Source organism: Scyliorhinus torazame, chromosome 7, assembly GCF_047496885.1.
Source record: "Scyliorhinus torazame isolate Kashiwa2021f chromosome 7, sScyTor2.1, whole genome shotgun sequence".
In the NCBI taxonomy this organism is placed as follows: Eukaryota; Metazoa; Chordata; class Chondrichthyes; order Carcharhiniformes; family Scyliorhinidae; genus Scyliorhinus; species Scyliorhinus torazame.
Genome location: NC_092713.1, coordinates 130,059,776 through 130,075,774, shown reverse-complemented (window position 1 = coordinate 130,075,774; position 15,999 = coordinate 130,059,776). Strand labels below are relative to the sequence as shown.

The 15,999-nt window shown below is 46.5% G+C and overlaps 1 long non-coding RNA gene across 1 annotated transcript in view; it reads left to right on the top strand.

Moving 5' to 3' along the window:
• LOC140427323 (uncharacterized) overlaps window positions 1–14,019 on the top strand; it is a 140,282-nt gene extending 126,263 nt beyond the window's left edge. The window contains exon 3 of the long non-coding RNA XR_011948470.1: window positions 13,208–14,019. This is a non-coding gene — a long non-coding RNA (uncharacterized lncRNA). The remainder of the gene's footprint in view (window positions 1–13,207) is intronic.
• The last annotated feature ends 1,980 nt before the right edge of the window (window positions 14,020–15,999 follow it).

Sequence of the window (15,999 nt, the reverse complement as noted above, 5' to 3'; positions counted from 1 at the left end):
CGGGTCCAAGCAATCGAGCAACTCCAGGGCCTCAGCCTGGATGAGGGCGGCCATTTTGTGCGCTTTTCGCAGACTCCAATGCTTGTGCGCACCGAACGAGGGGACGTCGACGTCGACGAACGTACTGTGCAGGCATCCACCACGTACGGCCACACAGCGCATGCACGGTGGCGCAGCGAATGTACTGACACTACAACGTGCGGCTCCGCCCATTTAAAGTGGCAATGTCCTGCCAAATCCCAACAATGCCTGAGATGTGGCAAACTTGGACACTATGCTGCTTTATGCAGATCAGCTCGGCCTGCCAATTCGTATCGCTCCGGCCAGACTTGCAGGAATGTCCGGGCCAGTCAACCCACAGTCATCGAGTCCGATGCGGACCTACTACCCGATATTGACACCGAGGACCCGAAGGCACCTTTTCGAATTGGTATCGTTACAAAAAACAGGGTGTCCCTGAAGCAAAGAATCCAGCTTCTATCGGTATGCAGCATCAATCCAGACGATGAGTGGTGTGCCACCCTGACCGTCAACCGGTCCCAAATACAATTCCGCCTGGACACTGGTGCCTCTGCCAATCTCATTGCGCGGTCTGACCTCCAAAGCCTTCGTGTCAAACCAGCCATCCTCCCATCAGCCTGCCAGCTATCAGATTATAATGGCAATACCATTGCTGCCAGCGGCTCGGGTCAGCTCAAAGTGACGCACAAGTCACGCAAAGCCATCCTTCCCTTTGCAATCGTGGGCTCCTCGAAAGCCTCCCTGCTTGGCGTGCAGGCATGCAAGCTGTTGAACCTAGTTCAGAGAGTTCACTCTCTCTCTCCTGCTGACGCGTCTGCCTTTCAGGGCGCTGACTTCAGGGCGCAGCTCGACGCCATTACCAACCAGTACCACGAAGTCTTCGAGGGCATGGGCACGCTCCCGTACACCTACAGGATTTTATTAAAGCCGAATGCCATGCCTGTAGTGCACGCACCTCGCAGGGTCCCAGCACCCCTTAAGGACCGCCTCAAGCAGCAGCTGCAGGACCTCCAGAACCAAGGAGTGATTTCCAAAGTCACGGAACCGACCGACTGGATCAGTTCCATGGTATGTGTAAAAAAGCCTTCCGGCGAATTGAGAATTTGCATTGATCCCAAGGATCTAAATCGCAATATCATGAGGGAGCATTATCCAATTCCCAAGCGCGAAGAGCTCACATGTGAGATGGCTCGCACCAAGCTCTTCACCAAACTCGACGCCTCAAAAGGATTCTGGCAAATCCAGCTCGATAAATCCAGCAAAAAACTTTGCACATTTAATACCCCCTTTGGCAGATATTGTTACAACAGGATGCCGTTTGGGATCATATCTGCAGCAGAAGTGTTCCATAGGATTATGGAACAAATGATGGAAGGCATTGAGGGTGTTCGCGTCTATGTCGACGACATAATCATTTGGTCCACCACCCCGCAGGAGCATGTTAGCCGTCTCCAGCGCGTATTCAGACGTATACATGAGCATGACCTCCGCCTCAACAGGGCTAAACGCTCTTTTGGTCAGACGGAACTCAAGTTCCTCGGGGACCACATCTCCCAATTGGGTGTGCAGCCGGATGCGGACAAGGTCGCTGCCATCACAGCGATGAAAACACCAGAGGACAAGAAGGCGGTCCTCCGATTTCTGGGCATGGTCAATTTTTTAGGGAAATTTATCCCCAACCTCGCCTCTCATACCACGGCTCTCAGGAACCTGGTTAGGAAGACTATAGACTTCCAATGGCTCCCTGCCCACGAGGGCGAATGGAGAGAACTCAAAGCAAAACTGACCACGGCCCCGCTCTTAGCTTTCTTTGATCCAGCAAAGGAGCAAAATTTCGACCGATGCCAGTCAATCCGGCATTGGGGCAGTGCTCCTTCAACGTGATGAGGCCTCATCATGGGCCCCCGTTGCATATGCGTCATGTGCGATGATCCCCACGGAGCAGCGCTACGCGCTGATAGAAAAGGAGTGCTTGGGCCTTCTGACCGGTGTGGTTAAGTTTCACGATTATGTTGACGGACTTCCTCAATTCACCGTCGAGACCGACCATCGCCCGCTGGTCAATATAATACAGAAAGACTTGAACGATATGACGCCTCGCCTCCAGCGTATTCTTCTCAAGCTCCGGTGATACGACTTCCAGCTGGTATACACCCCAGGCAAAGACCTCATCATTGCTGACGCTCTCTCCAGGGCAGTCAACTCTCCATGTGACCCAACGGGATTTGTCTGCCAGGTTGACGCCCATGTGGCATTCGCGGCCTCCAATCTACCTGCCACGGATGAACGCCTCGTCCAAATTTGCCGCGAGACGGCGGCTGACCCCTTGCTACAGCGTGTCATGCGCCACCTAACGGACGGGTGGCTCAAGGGCCAATGCCCTCAGTTCTATAATGTCAGAGATGATTTGGCGGTAGTAGATGGGGTTCTTCTAAAACTGGACCGCGCCAACTTGTTCTGGAACAACTACACGAGGGCCACCTTGGCGTGGAGAAGTGCCGCCGACGGGCCCGAGAGGCAGTGTACTGGCCCGGCATTAATGAGGACATAGCCAACACAGTGCTCAACCTCCCCACTTGTCAGCGCTTCCAGCCGGCCCAACCACGTGAGACCCTGCAGCCCCATGAGTTGGTCACGTCACCATGGATCAAGGTGGGCATCGACCTGTTCCATGCGCTAGGTAGAGACTATGTCCTGATCGTGGACTACTTTTCGAATTACCCGGAGGTGATACAGTTGCACGACATCACCTCGTCTGTCGTCATTCGTGCATGTAAAGAAACATTTGCTCGACACGGCATCCCGCTCACGGTTATGTTGGACAATGGCCCCTGCTTCGCCAGCCAAGAATGGTCCAACTTTGCCAGGTGATACAATTTTGCCCATGTGATATCCAGTCCCCTGTACCCCCAATCCAATGGCAAAGCGGAGAAGGGAGTACATATAGTCAAACGGCTCCTATGCAAGGCTGCCGATGCTGGGTCCGATTTCCACCTTGCCTTGCTGGCCTATCGTTCGGCCCCGCTGAACACTGGCCTGTCACCGGCCCAGTTACTCATGGGTCGTACCCTGAGGACGACGTGCTGTCCATATCCATGTCCTAGACCTCGACCACGTTCCAGTCCTTCGCCGGATGCAGCTGTCTCGTGCACAGCACAAGGTGGCTCATGACTCCCATGCAGCTGATCTCCCTGCTCTGGCTCCAGATGACAATGTCCGCATCCATCTTCCGGATGGGGGCTGGCCTGCGACCGCTGTTGTCCTTCAGCAGGTGGCCCCCCGCTCATTCCTGGCTCGTCTACCGGATGGCTCCATTCTGCACCGCAATCGACGCGCCCTTCGTCTCGTTCCACGTTCGCCACGTGATCCTCCACTGTCGCCTCGCCCTCCTGCTGACCCTGCCACGGACTATGCAGAGCGCCCTGTCACTCTGCCCCCCCTGCCTCTGATGCAGTCCAACCCGCTCCAGAACTGGCGGCTCTCGACCCACCCTTGAGGCGGTCAACCAGAATTCGTCGCCCACCTCAGAGACTTAATTTATGAACTTTGCGGACTTATAGACTCTGAATTGTTTCACTGCTTTGTTTGATTGTTTCCCTGGTTTGTATATAGTGTTGATCTCGCTATTCTTGTTGCATACTGCTTCTCTGCACCAGGCACCTTCCCATGTGAATAGCTTAGTTCTCATGGACGTAGTCCTGTAAATATATCTTCGCACCCCACACGTAGTTAGGAACATTTTCACCATACATTATTTATTGCCACACACATACATTCTTTTATAAAAGGGGGGATGTCATGATATACACCAGTATACCATGGTGCAGATACACACACACTGATGGACACACAGCAAGACCAATCAACACACACAACACCGCAGCCAATCACCAGTTAGAGCACACTCATTATAAAGACAGGGGGCATCAGAGTTCCCGCTCATTCGGGATGCAGCCTCCTACAAGGACAGAGCTTACAATTTACGGCACAGGTCCTCACCATGTGCTGAGTGCATAGACTGGTTCGGACAGGCATAGGTCTTTAGTTTAATCTAACATCGTGTTAACCCACAATGAAAGTATGTTCAACAGTTTCTAACTTAATAAAATAGTGTTGCACTATTTTAAGTGTTGGTGGCCTGTATGTGTTCCATGGATCCACAACACCCAACACATCAAAGACAAATGTAGGTCTCTCACAATCCAAAATGGGAGAATTTATAACAGAGAACAAGGAAATGTGTATTTCTGATTATGTAGTTTATGTAGATTATGTAGTTATGTAGTTATGTAGATGCTTATGTAGTTACATTATATACCTTGTGTTGCCCAATTATGTATTTTCTTTTATTTCCTTTTCTTCCCATGTACTTAATGATCTGTTGAGCTGCTCGCAGAAAAATACTTTTCACTGTACCTCGGTACACGTGACAATAAACAAATCCAATCCAATCCAATCCAAATGGCAAAACAATTAAACAACTACTTTAGTTCTCGCTTTGCGGACGAAGACACACATAGCTTCCCAGAAATGCTAAGGAACCAATCGTCTAATGAGATGGAGGAATCAAAGTAAATTGGTATTAGTAAAAGAAAAGTGCTGGAGAAATTAATGGGACAGAAAGCCAATTAATCCGAAGGGCCTGATAACTTAGATCCCATGGGGGGGCAGCACGGTGGTGCAATGGGTTAGCCCTGCTGTCTCACGGCGCCGAGGTCCCAGGTTCGATCCCGGCTCTGGGTCACTGTCTGTGTAGAGTTTGCACATTCTCCCCGTGTTTGCGTGGGTTTCGCCCCCACAACCCAAAGATGTGCAGGGTAGGTGGACACACTAAATTGCCCCTTAATTGGAAAAATTAATTGGGTACTCTAAATTAAAAAAAAAAACTTAGACCCCATGGTACTAAAGAATGAGGCTATGGAAATAGTTGATTTGTTGGTTGCCATCTTCCAAAATTCTGGAAGAGTGGAGATGGCTATTGTAACTTCATTATTTTAAAAAGGAGGGAGCGAGAATTAATGTTAGCCTGACACCAGTGTTTGGGAAAATGCTTGGATATTGTAAAGAATGTAAGAACAGGACACTTGGAAAATGTCAATGGGGATAGACAAAATCAAACTGGGTTTTTGAATAGGAAAACCAGGCTTGAGAGGGTAGATGCTGAATGGGTGTTTCTCCTTGTGAAGGAACCTAGAACTAGGGGGAACAGTTTCCAAATAAGAAGCCTACCATTTAAGATGGAGATTAGGAGGAATCTTTTCTCCCTGAAGGTTGTTCGTCTTTGGAATTCGCTTCCCCAGCAAGCAGTGGAGGCAAGGTCATTGAATGTATTCAAGGCTGAGTTAGACAGATTTTTGATTGACAGTGGAGTCAAAGATTATGAAGGAGCAGGAAAGTGGAGTTAAGGTCACATCAGGTCAACCATGATCATATTGACTAGCAGAGCAGATTTGAGGGATCAAAGTGCCTACTCATTGCTCCTATTTCTTTTGCTCTTTTGTTATTATGATTTGGGACTGTCTCTTTAATTCAAGGTACAATGAATTACTGAAAAGGGTCATGTGATTTGTCATGAATTCTGCCCGACAACAAGCCTGTATGGCTTGGTGCCATGAGGACAGGTGGACTCAGGGTGAGACTCACCAAAATGTGGAAGAGAAGAGATCATGAGAACCAACCTTGGAGAGCAGCAGCCTCTTGAGTGCTGAGATGCTGAATACAGCTGAGTCTTGACCATGTTGTTGGATGGACTGGAGTGAAATGCACCTCCTTATTATGTACATTCCAAGTTCACTTTTTCCACCAGGAATGCCCATCTCACTTTTCCCACTTGCTTGGGTCAGCAACATTGCTCCCTCTTCCATACTGCTAAAGGTATGTAAGATGGGAATCCTTCCTCTGGTCTGGGCAGCTTTGCAGATATTGTGAGCCTATTTCTCCTGCAAGGGCAAGAGAGTGTGTGCAAAAGAGAGGGACGGCACTGTGGCATTCATGGCCCATGTTAATGGTTCACATTGATTAAAAATTGCGTGTAACAGTACTGGCAGGTCCACAATGGCACTATAGCACTAAGGCTTTGTTGAAGGGTCAATAAATATCCTGAGAACACATCCATCCCATGTTCAAGAGCAATGGGCTGCTTTAGCACAGTGGGCTAAATTGCTGGCTTGTGATGCAGAACACAAAATTGCTGGCTTGTAATGCAGAACACAGCCAGCAGCGCGGGTTCAATTCCCGTACCAGCCTCCCCGAACAGACGCCGGAATGTGGCGACTAGGGGCTTTTCACAGTAACTTCAATGAAGCCTACTTGTGACAATAAGTGATTATTATTATTATAATTACTCCCAAAGGCCTTGCCTGATGGTTCTGTGTTCCACTTAGCTTGCAGGGGTGAATAATGTAATTGAACCTCTTCGTCTACTGGTCCCAGATGCTGATGGACCTCACTCTGCTTGCTGTCTCTGCCATTTTGTTTCAGACCTGCTTAGTCTGGGAGATGACCTTCTTCTGCCCCATCCGTTGTTTAAAGGATACTATAGATTTTGGAGCTGCTGCAGAGTGAGCAGAGTGCTTTCATTAAATGGGTAATGGGAAATGAGTTAAATCCCTAACAAAAATATTTGTATGAATCTTTCCTCGTCTTGTATATCCACCATTTTGTGTTTCCACTAATTACAAGGAACTGTTCACTGAATGCCAGCAGCAGAATTGAGCATCTCCATCAGAGTAATGGAGAGGAAATGTAGCAATTGGATCCCAAGCATTTTTGTCAAATATTTGGATGACAATGCCGATATTGCAATGAACCCTGGCTTTTATTTAACTTATCAACATAGAAACACAGAAAATAGAAGCAGGAGGAGGCCATTCGGCCCTTCGAGCCTGCTCCGCCATTCATTATGATCATGGCTGATCATCAAGTTCAATATCCTGATCCTGCCTTCTCCCCATATCCCTTGATCCCTTTAGCCCCAAGAGCTATATCTAATTCCTGCTTGAAATTACACAACATTTTGGCCACAACTACTTTCTGTGATAGCAAATTTCGTAGATTCACCACTCTCTGGGTGAAGAAATCTCTCCTCACCTCAGTCATAAAAGGATTACCCCTTATCTTTAAACTATGACCCCTAGTTCTGGACTAGCCTACTGTCATGAACATCCTTTCTGAATTTACCCTGTTTAATACTGTTAGAATTTTGTATGTTTCTATGAGATCCCCTCTCACTCCAATGAATATAATCCTAACCGACTTAGTCTCTCCATATTTGACAGCCCCACATCCCAGGAATCAGCCTGGTAAACCTTTGTTGCACTCCCTCCATAGCAAGAACATCCTTCCTCAGATAAGGACACCAAAATTGCACACAATACTCCAGGTGTGGCATCACCAATGCCCTGTACAATTGCAGTAAAACATCCCTATTCCTGTACTCAAATCCTCTCGCTATAAAGGTCAACGTACTATTCGCTTTCTTTACTGCCTGCTGTACCTGCATGCTTATTTTCAGCAACTGATGCACGAGGCCTCGTTGGGTATCCACATTTCCCAATTTATACCTATTCAAATAATAGTCTGCCTTCCTATTTTCTTTCTATGCCCGTTAATCCCGTTATTAGGCGCACTGGTCTATCGCTCCCTGTTTTCCCTCTACCTCCCTTTTTGAATAGCGGGGTTACATTTGCTACCCTCCAATCTGTAGGAACCATTCCAGAGTCCAAAAATTTGGAAAATGATTACCAATAGATCTACGATTTCTAGGGCGACTTCCTTAAGTATTCTGGGATGAAGATTATCAGGTCCTGGAGATTTGTCTGCCTTCAATCCCATTAATTTCTGCCAAACTATTTCTTTACTAATATTAATTTCCTTCAACTCCTCACTAAAACTTGTGTTTCACAGAACTTCCGGTCCATTATTCATGTCTTCCTTTGTGAAGACAGAAGCAAAGTACGAATTTAGTTCCTCAGCCATTTCTTTGTTCCCTGTTATGAATTTCCCCGTGTCTGACTGTAAGGGGCTGACATTTGTTTTTATTAATATTTTCCTCTTTACATACCTGTAGAAACTTTTGCAGTCAGTTTTTATGTTCCCCGCTAGTTCAGTTTCAAATTGCATTTTCCCCTTCTTTATCAATCCCTTGGTCTGCGTTTGCTGAATTTTAAACTGCTCCCATACCTCAGGTCTATTGCTTTTTCTTGCTAATTTGTATGCCTCTTCTCTGAATCTAATACTATCTATAATTTCCCTTACAGGCCATGGTTTGGCCACAGTCCACTTTCTACTCTTGCGCCAAATAGAAATAAACAACTTTTGGAGTTCACCTATTCATCTCTTGATTGCCTGCCATTGCCTGTCCACTGTCCTTCCTTTCACAAATGTTTCCCAGTCCACCATAGCCAGCTTATGCCTCATACCAGCATAGTTTCCATTATTGAGTTTCAGGACCCTGGTCGCAGAATCAACTACCTTACTATTCACCATGATGAAGAATTCTGCCATATTATGGTTACTCTGCCCCAAGGGTTCTGTCAAAACTAGATTGCTAATTAACCCTTTCTCATTGCACAACACCCAGTCCAAATTGGCCTGTTCCCTTGTTGGTTCCTCAACATACTGGTCCAGAAAACCATCCCGTATACACTGTAGTAATTCCGCCTCTATTGTACTGTGACTAATTTGAGTCACCAATCTATATGCAGATTAAAGTCACCCATAATCACAGATGTTCCTTTATCACATGCATCTCTGATTTCCTGTCTAATGCTATTCCCAACATTATCACTGCAGTTTGGTGGTCTGTATACCAGTCCCACGAATGATTTATGCCCCTTGATGTTTCTTAACTTGACCCAGACAAATTCCACATTATTTGTACTAATATCTGTCCTCAATATTGTATCAATATCTTCATTAATCAACAATGCAATTCCACCACCTTTTCCTTTCTGTCTGTCCTTCCTAAAAACTGAATAGCTCTCCATGTTTAGTTCCCATCCTTACTGAAAGTGATGCTTACGTAATGTGACTGTGAGCTCCTATTTTTTGAGTCATGGTCCAATAGGACGTAGGTGTAAATGAGATTAAATTTTCTTACACCGCCTCTTGACTTATCTTTTGTGTCTTCACATCCCACTAGCTGTCTCATATTGCCTTGCACCATCATTCCTTTTGTAATTTTATCTCTCCTGCCTCCCACCCTGTCACAGATCTTTACCTTTTTTTCTTATACCACCACCCCCATCTCTTTCATCGAAGTAATTTCTTTAAATTGGTTACATCTCAAGAACGTTTTCTATTCTGAAGATATCAACCTGAAGCATTGAGCATCACATGGGGAGGGGACGGAAATGAGGGCGATGTTAGTTGCCGATGGCTTGATTGCCCTTGGATGCAAAATCAGTGTGGAGCCAACTCATTCCATGGCAACCTGCCCTGCAGCTATAACACACTTAGGACAGGCTAACCTGGTGCAGGGTGAACCTCTGACCCTCACTGGGGAGGAAACCCTACCCTTGGGAGCTGCCCAGACAATCAGATCGGCCGGCAGCTCCTAGCAGTCCTGACAGCGCCAAGAGCGCATTAGTGGGCATTGCTGGGGTTGCAAGCAGGTCCAAGGCCCATGGATTTCAGAGCCATTTTAATCCGGGTATTAGGGGGGGAGGCTTTGGGCAATTTGGTGGTGGGGGGAGGGGGGGGGGGGGGTTACAGAGCAGACAGGTAGGAAGCAAAGGGGGTATTATATTAAGGGGGCTGCCCCCTGAAAACAGTATCCTCATTCCTTACCCCATTTTAAAAAGATTTCTTCAAACATTGCCGACCCACTGGTGCCTGACTACCCACGGCAATCATAATACGGTATGGGCAGCATAATATCGTGGCCAATTGACTTGTTAACATGCCCAATTGACCCTTGATTTTTTATTTAAATATGGTGGGCAGACTGCTGACTTTTGCAACCCCCCCCCCCCCCCCCCCCCATAGTATGGGAGTGCAGGGGCGAACTCAGGAGGCGCTGTCATTGGAAACAGAGGAATTAGGAGCGGGAGTAGGCAATTCAGCCCCTTGAGCATGCTCTGTCATTCAATCAGATCATGGCTGATCTCTTCCTGGTCTCAAAGCCACCTCCCTACTTGTTCCCCATATCCCTCTAACCCATTTTTCAAATCAGAAATATATCTACCTCCTTCTTGAAAGCATTTAATAACTCAGATTCCACCGCACTATGGGGCAGCGAGTTCCACAAATTCTCCACCCTCTGCGAGATGGAGTTCCTCCCAATTTCAGTTCTAAATTTACCATCTCTAACCTACATCTGTGACCTCTTGTTCTAGATTGCCCCATAGGGGGAACATTAGGTCTATGTTTACTTGAGGGGCTAGTTTAGCACACTGGGCTAAATAGCTGGCTTGTAATGCAGAATAAGGCAGCAGCAGCGCAGGTTCAATTCCCAGTAGTTTAGCACACTGGGCTAAATAGCTGGCTTGTAATGCAGAATAAGGTAGCAGCAGCGCAGGTTCAATTCCCGTACCAGCTTCCCTGAACAGGCGCTGGAATGTAGCGACTAGGGGCTTTTCACAGTAACTTCATTGAAGACTACTTATGACAATAAGCTATTATTATTATCAATCCCTTTTAGTATCTTATATACCTCAATCAGATTTCCTCTCATCCTTCTAAACTCCAGCGAGTATAAGCCCAAACTGTTTAATCGCTCCTCATACGTCAACTCTTTCATCCCGGAATCAATCTGGTGAACCTCCTCTGAACTGCCTCCAAAGCAACCACATCCTTCCTCAAATAAGGAGACCAAAACTGGACACAATACTCCGGACGTGATCTCACCGACATCCGATACAATTCCAACAATACTTCTCTACTTTTATACTCAGTTCTTTTGCAATAAACGTGACTATTCCATTTGCTTTTTTAATTACATGCTGTACCTACTTTCTGTGATTCATGAACAAAGATACCCAGATCCCTCTGTCCAGGCACATTTTGAATCTGCTTTTCATTGAGATAATAATTAGCCTGACTATTTTTTCGGCCTAAACAGATAACCTCACACATACTCATATTAAACTCCATCGCCAAATTTTGGCCAAATCTCCTAGCCTATCGATATCCGTCTGTAAAATCTTTATCTCCTCATCACTGCCTGCTTTCCCGCCTATCTTAGTAACCAAACACAGATTTTGCTATGTTACACTCTGTCCCTATTTGCAGATCACTCATATAGATTGTAAACAGTTGAGATCTGAGGACTGACCCCTGCAGTACCCCACCGGTTACAATTCGCCAGCCAGAGAAGGACCCATTTATCCCGACCCTCTGCTTTCTGTCAGTCAGCCAATCCTCAATCCATTCTGGTACTCTGCCCCCAATCCCCTGCGATCTTCTGGATCAGTCTTTTATGTGGCACATTGTCAAACGCATTCTGGAAGTCTCAGTATGCCACATCCACAGGTTCGCCATTTTCCAACTTGCTGGTTACATCCTCAAAGAACTTAAGCACGTTTGTCAAGCATGACTTACCCATCATAAAACCATGCTGACAATGGTGGATTGAACTTAGTCCAAATGTTCAGTTATCTTCTCCTTAATGATTGATTCCAGCAACTTTCCCACCACAGAGGTCAAGCTAACTGGCCTATAGTTTCCTACTTTTTGCCTCTCTCCCTTTCTGAATAGGGACGTCACATTAGCATGATTCAAATCCACTGGGATTCTTCCAGAATCCAGGAAATTCTGAAATATCATAACCAATGCATCCACTATCTCACTGCCATCTCCCTTTATACTCTAGGGTGCAAGCAATCAGGTCCTTTAGACTTATCTGCCTTTAATCGCAGTAATTTATTCAATACCGTATCCTTAGTGATGGTTAACGCATTAAGTTCCTTTGCATTAACTGCAGTTTTTGGAATTTTTTTATTATCCTCTACCATGAAGACAGAGGCAGAATATTAGTTCAGTGTCTCCGCCATCTCTGTGTCCTCCATTATTACCTCACCAGTATCGTCCTCTAAAGAGCCAAAATTTACTTCCTTTACTTCCTTGTTTAGCCATGGAACGTTTTTCTCCCTTTTACAATTCCACTTCCCCTGTCATACCCTCAATTATTTGAGCCCAGTTTACTTGGGCTGACTCTTTCCTCAGGCCTGTATAATTACCTCTGCCCAACACTAAAACTCTGGTATGGCGCTCTGTGACTTTTTGCTTAATCTGAATTTGAAGTTCTAGCATGCCACATCAATCCTTCCAAGAGGATCCTTAACGACAAGACTATTTATCAATCCTTCTTCATACCTAACACTAAATCTTAAACAGCCTGCTCCCTGGTTGGCTCCATAACATTTTCTCTAAGAAACAATCCCTCATACACTCTATGAAATCTCCCTCGAGGCTACCCTTGCCAATTTGATTAATCCAGCCAATATACATGTTAAAATCATCCATGATTACCATTGTGCCCTTCTCACAAGTCCTCATCATTTCTTTGTTTATACTATGCCCCACTTTAGGATTATTGTTTGGGGGCCTGTAAATTACTCCTACCAAGGGTTTTTTTACCCTCATTTGTATACCCATCCAGATCGATTCAACATTTTGGCTCTTAGTGCCAATACAATTTCTTCATACAGTCTTGGTGCCATCTTTAGCCAAGAAAGCAGCTCCACCTCCTGTTCCATCCTGAAATGAAATGAAATGAAAATGAAATATTGTCACAAGTGGGCTTCAATGAAGTTACTGTGAACAGCCCCTAGTCGCCACATTCCGGCGCCTGTTCGGGGAGGCTGTTACGGGAATTGAACCGTGCTGCTGGCTTGCCTTTGTCTGCTTTCAAAGCCAGCGATTTAGCCCTGTGCTAAACAGCCCCTGTATCCTGTCTATTCTTTTGGAATTCTGAGTACCCTTGGACATTTAACTCCCAATCCTGGTCCTCCTGCAACCATGTTTCAGTGGTCCCCACCAAATCCTATCCATTTGTCCTTATTTATGCCGTTAGCTCATTGACCTTATTCCGAATACTGCGTGCATTTGGTACAGGGTTTTTAAATTTGTCCTCCTGATTTGTCTTTCCCTTGCACCCTATCTTATGTGGCTGCCCTCCACCAATAACAGGCATGGTGGGGGGCATGGAAAGTGCCGCTCATTAACTCTGCTTCTCTCTCAACAGATGCTGCCAGACCTGCTGCACATTTCCAATCTTTTCTGTATTTATTTTGGATTTCTCCAAGCCGAGCTGAGTAATTTTCCTTTTGGAAGAAGTAGAGGCGATATGAGTTTGATGTGAGTGGAGGAGAATGGAAATTCCACTCAGAATTCAAAAGATGGAACAAACTAATTGGACAATTATATTTTTTCTCTGCCCTCTCTTATGTTTGAACAATAGTAATGAGATTAGAAAAAGTAGCCACATTCAACTTAATATCTCACCATTCAGCAAGAAAATCAAAGTGCTTTTTACAAGAGCCAGATGACCTTTCGATAGTAAGAAATCAAATAATACAAGTTGTTGGACATAATAGTCTACACGGTGCTAACTCTTGCTCTGAGTAAATTGAACATGCACAATAAAAGGCGTCCAACCTGCTGCCTTCAAACAGAACAAAGAAAGCTCATTCGCACCCACAATTGCCTCTCAAAGCTACAGGAACATTATCCAAATCAAATATAATGAGTCGAACAATTTCTCTTGTTACTTCTGAAATAACACCGACAAAAATCAGCGACCCTTCATTCACTGAGTGAGTGCTCATTTTCAAGACGTGCCCATCCTTTTTGTATGAGCTAAGCAAGAAAGAGAGCTCACATCCTTGAACCTGAGGGCAGGAATCAATAAGAACTCTAGCTCGCATGTTGTGGCAAATTGGACTTTCATCTCTTTCATTGATTCAGTGATTATGGAATTTATTTTCATGATGACAAGTTTGCAGGATAGCAAAGTAATTGTGGATGAGGAAGGCCATTCAGCCCATCTCACCCAGAATGACCCCATTGAAGCAGGTAATTGGCTTTTTAAAAATTCCAGGTTTTCTGATTGTTCCATTCCACCTGAGGGCCCATTCCATGTATTGATCACTTTGTGTGAAGGAGAACTTCCTGATCTTTGCCATCAATTTACTTTTCACTTGCTCAAGTCTGTGTTCCTTTGTTCTACTCTACTCTTGCTATTTAACTTAAAGTAGTACTCTGTAGTTACCCATTCCATTTCCTTAACTATTCTAGCATATCTCTATTTTGGATGCCTTTCGTCCAGGTCAAAGAGAATAAGGGATGAAACTTAACTCCTAAAAATGGATGGATTGACGTCCGGTGGCGGCCATGGGCTACACAGTCGCCCAAATGCTGGCTCTCGTCTAGGAACTTTGGTTTAGACCTTTCAACCCCACTAAACGGGCACCAAAAGGGCGAATCATTCCCCAAACTAATCCCCCATCCACCGCAGTGCCAGCTAAAATGCTGAAAAATCAGCAATCCAGCCATAAATCCTGTAAAAGTAGGGAGAGGGAAATCTCAATCTCGGAACAGGGAAGCTCGCATGGCTACACGGAGCCACCCATGGCTGACTCCATGGAATCACCAGTGCAGACCCAGTCGATGATGGAAAAGATGATGGAGTTCATCCGTATGGAGCTCCTGAGGCACAGGGCAGTGATGAAGGAGGACCTCTTGGCAGCAGTGTGGTCAGCAGCAGAGACCGCGATGGATGCAATGGGCAGAGTTGAGCAGAAGCTTGAGGCAACTCTGCCAGACCTAGAAAAATCCGCCATGGATCAGGGAGACCGGATTGCTGCGCTCGAAGCTGAGGTGAGGACGCTGGTCAAGACTCAGAAGGCACTGAGAGAAAAGGTCGATGACCAAGAAAACAGATCGCACCCGCAGAACCTGTGGGTCGTTGCGCAACCAGAGGGCGCAGAATGGAGGAATCCCACAGAGTACGTGGCGATATTCTCGGGAAGCTGTTCGGGGAGGAAGTTTTCGCCAAGCCTCCAGAGGTGGACAGTGCCCACAGGTCGCTCTGGCAGCGGCCCATGGCGGTGTACCACCATTGTTGATGACAGTGAGGCTCCACAGATTCCAGGGGAAAGAACGGATCCTGAGGTGGACAAAAAACATGAGGGCGTGCACATCATCTGCCTGTACCAGAACATTGGAGCAGACCTGGCCAAACACTGGGCAGAATTTAATGCCGCCAAATCTGCACTGTTTAAGAGCAAGGTTTGATTTGGTATGCACCACACTGCGACACTAAGGGTTACCTACCGGGGCAAGCAGTAGTACTTCAACTCCATGAAGGAGACCAACAAGTTCATTCGGAAGAACGAACTTGAGGAGCAACGGCAAAGGACAATAGCCTAAAGGCGGTCACTAATGACCCTGAAGGGACAGGGGTAACCATACATGGGGTAGAGGAGGTGGAGGGAATCAAACGGAGTTGTAAACATGAGAATCCGATCATTAGAGGAGCCGTTACACTAGCGAACAAGCTGGTGTACGGAAATAAAGAGAAGGGGGAGACCTTGGTGCACCTCCCGGGAGGGAGGGACTGCCCGGCAGGAGGGAGAGGAAAGCAACAACCTGGGGGGGGGACAGGGGGCAAAAGGCAAGGGGACAGAGGTGCTGGGAAGGGGAAAAAACAAAACAAAGGAGGAACGGGAAAAGGGAAGGGGATAGGTGGGGGAAGGGTGAAGGGGGAGGGTAGAGTGCTGGTTGCAACAGGTCGCACATGGAGATGGAGGAAAATAGGAAGGAGATGGTGGCCATTTTAAGTGGCCGTGAACAAGGCTGACCCAGACAAACAGGGCCAGGTTCACAGGGTGAGGATGGCTGACCTCACGGTAGCGGGGGCCAGAACCCCCCATTAGGAATAATTATGTGGAACGTGAGGTGTCTCAATGGGCCGGTGAAAGCATCCAGAGTCCTCGTCTATCTCAAAAGCCTGAGGGGGGAGGCGGTGGCGTAGTG